Below are 2,943 nucleotides of genomic sequence, written 5' to 3' on the forward strand. Positions count from 1 at the left end.
GCGATGGCTACGGCTATGGCTGCTATGGCTATGGCTATTGCTGCTATGTCTATGGCATTGGCTATGGCTCGTATGGCTATGGCTATGGCTGCTATGGCTATGCCTATGGCTGCTATGGCAATGGCTGCTATAGCTATGGCTATGGCTGCTAATGCTATGGCTATGGCAATGGCTCCTATGGATATGGTTATGGCTGCTATGGTTATGGCTATGGCTGCTGTGGCTATGGCTATGGCTGCTATGGCTGCTATGGCTATGGCTGTTGCTGCTTTGGCTATGGCTATGGCTATGGCTATGGCTGCGATGGCTACGGCTATGGCTGCTATGGCTATGGCTATGGCTGCTATGGCTATGGCTATGGCTGCGATGGCTACGGCTATGGCTGCTATGGCTATGGCTATTGCTGCTATGTCTATGGCATTGGCTATGGCTCGTATGGCTATGGCTATGGCTGCTATGGCTATGGCTAGGTCTGCTATGGCTATCGCTATGCGTGCTATGGCTATGACTGCTATGGCTGCTATTTCTATGGCTGTTGCTGCTATGGCTATGGCTATGGCTATGGCTATGGCTGCGATGGCTACGGCTATGGCTGGTTTGGCTATGGCTATGTCTGCTATGCCTATGGCTATGGCTGCTATGGCTATGGCTATGGCTGCTATGGCTGCTATGGCTATTGCTATTGCTGCTATGGCTATGGCTACGGCTGCTGTGGCTATGGCTGCGGCTGCTATGGCTAATGCTATGCGTGCAATTGCTATGGCTATGGCTGCTATGGCTATGGCTCCTATACATATGGCTATGGCTCCTATACATATGGCTATGGCTGCTATGGCCATGGCAATGGCTGCTGTGTCCATGGCTATGGCTGTTATGGCTATGGCTATGGCTATGGCTGTTATGGCTATGGCTATGGCTGCTATGACTATGGCTATTGCTGCTATGGCTATGGCTATGGCTATGGCTCCTATGGATATGGCTATGGCTGCTATGGTTATGGCTATGGCTGCTATGGCTATGGCTATGGCTGCTATGGCTGCTATGGCTATGGCTGTTGCTGCTTTGGCTATGGCTATGGCTATGGCTATGGCTGCGATGGCTACGGCTATGGCTGCTATGGCTATGGCTATGGCTGCTATGGCTATGGCTATGGCTGCTATGGCTATGGCTATGGCTGCTATGGCTATGGCTGCGGTTGCTATGGCTATCGCTATGCGTGCTATTGCTATGGCTATGGCTGCTATGGCTATCGCTATGCGTGCTATTGCTATGGCTATGGCAGCTATGGCTATGGCTATGGCTGCTAAGGCAATGGCTATGGCTGTGTCTCCTATGGATATGGCTATGGCTGCTATGGCCATGGCTATCGCTGCTATGGCTATGGCTATGGCTGCTATGGCTGTTATGGCTATGGCTGTTGCTGCTTTGGCTATGGCTATGGCTATGGCTATGGCTGCGATGGCTACGGCTATGGCTGCTATGGCTATGGCTATTGCTGCTATGTCTATGGCATTGGCTATGGCTCGTATGGCTATGGCTATGGCTGCTATGGCTATGCCTATGGCTGCTATGGCAATGGCTGCTATAGCTATGGCTATGGCTGCTAATGCTATGGCTATGGCAATGGCTCCTATGAATATGGTTATGGCTGCTATGGTTATGGCTATGACTGCTATGGCTATGGCTATGGCTGCTATGGCTGCTATGGCTATGGCTGTTGCTGCTTTGGCTATGGCTATGGCTATGGCTATGGCTGCGATGGCTACGGCTATGGCTGCTATGGCTATGGCTATGGCTGCTATGGCTATGGCTGCTATGCCTATGGCTATGGCTATGGCTGCTGTGGCTATGGCATTGGCTATGGCTCGTATGGCTATGGCTATGTCTGCTATGGCTATGCCTATGGCTGCTATGGCTATGGCTAAGGCTGCTATGTCTATGGTACAGATATGCCTATGGCTGCAACGGCTATGGCTATAACTGCTATGGCTATGGCGTTGGCTACTGTGGCTATGGCTATGTCTATGGCTGCTATGGCTATGGCTATGGCTATGGCTGCTATGTCTATGGTATAGATATGCCTATGGCTGCAACGGCTATGGCTATAACTGCTATGGCTATGGCGTTGGCTACTGTGGCTATGGCTATGTCTATGGCTGCTATTGCTATGGCTATGGCTATGGCTGCTATGGATATAGCTATGGCTGCTATGGCTATGGCTCTTGCTATGGCTGTTATGGCTGTGGCCATGGCTACGGCTGCTGTGGCTATGACATTGGCTATGGCTCGTATGGCTATGGCTATGGCTGCTATGGTTATCGCTACGGCTGCTGTGGCTATGGCTATGGCTGCTATGGCTGTGGCTATGTCTGCTATGGCTATAGCTATGGTTGCTATGGCTATGGCTGCTATGGCTATGGCTGTTGCTGCTTTGGCTATGGCTATGGCTATGGCTATGGCTGCGATGGCTACGCCTATGGCTGCTATGGCTATGGCTATGGCTGCTATGGCTATGGCTATGGCTGCTATGGCTATGGCTATGGCTACTATGGCTATGGCTGCGGCTGCTATGGCTATCGCTATGCGTGCTATTGCTATGGCTACGGCTGCTATGGCTATCGCTATGCGTGCTATTGCTATGGCTATGGCTGCTATGGCTACTGCTATGCGTGCTATTGCTATGGCTATGGCTGCTATGGCTACGGCTATGGCTGCTATGGCTGCTATGGCTATGGCTGTTGCTGCTATGGCTATGGCTATGGCTATGGCTATGGCTGCGGTGGCTACGGCTACGGCTGCTATGGCTATCGCTATGTCTGCTATGGCTATGGCTATGGCTGCTATGGCTATGGTTTCTGCTGCTATGGCTATGGCTGCGGCTGCTATGGCTATGGCTATGGCTTCTATACATATGGCTATGGCAGCTATGGCCATGGCAATGGC

This window comes from Calliopsis andreniformis, unplaced genomic scaffold (assembly GCF_051401765.1).
Source record: "Calliopsis andreniformis isolate RMS-2024a unplaced genomic scaffold, iyCalAndr_principal scaffold0398, whole genome shotgun sequence".
NCBI lineage: Eukaryota > Metazoa > Arthropoda > Insecta > Hymenoptera > Andrenidae > Calliopsis > Calliopsis andreniformis.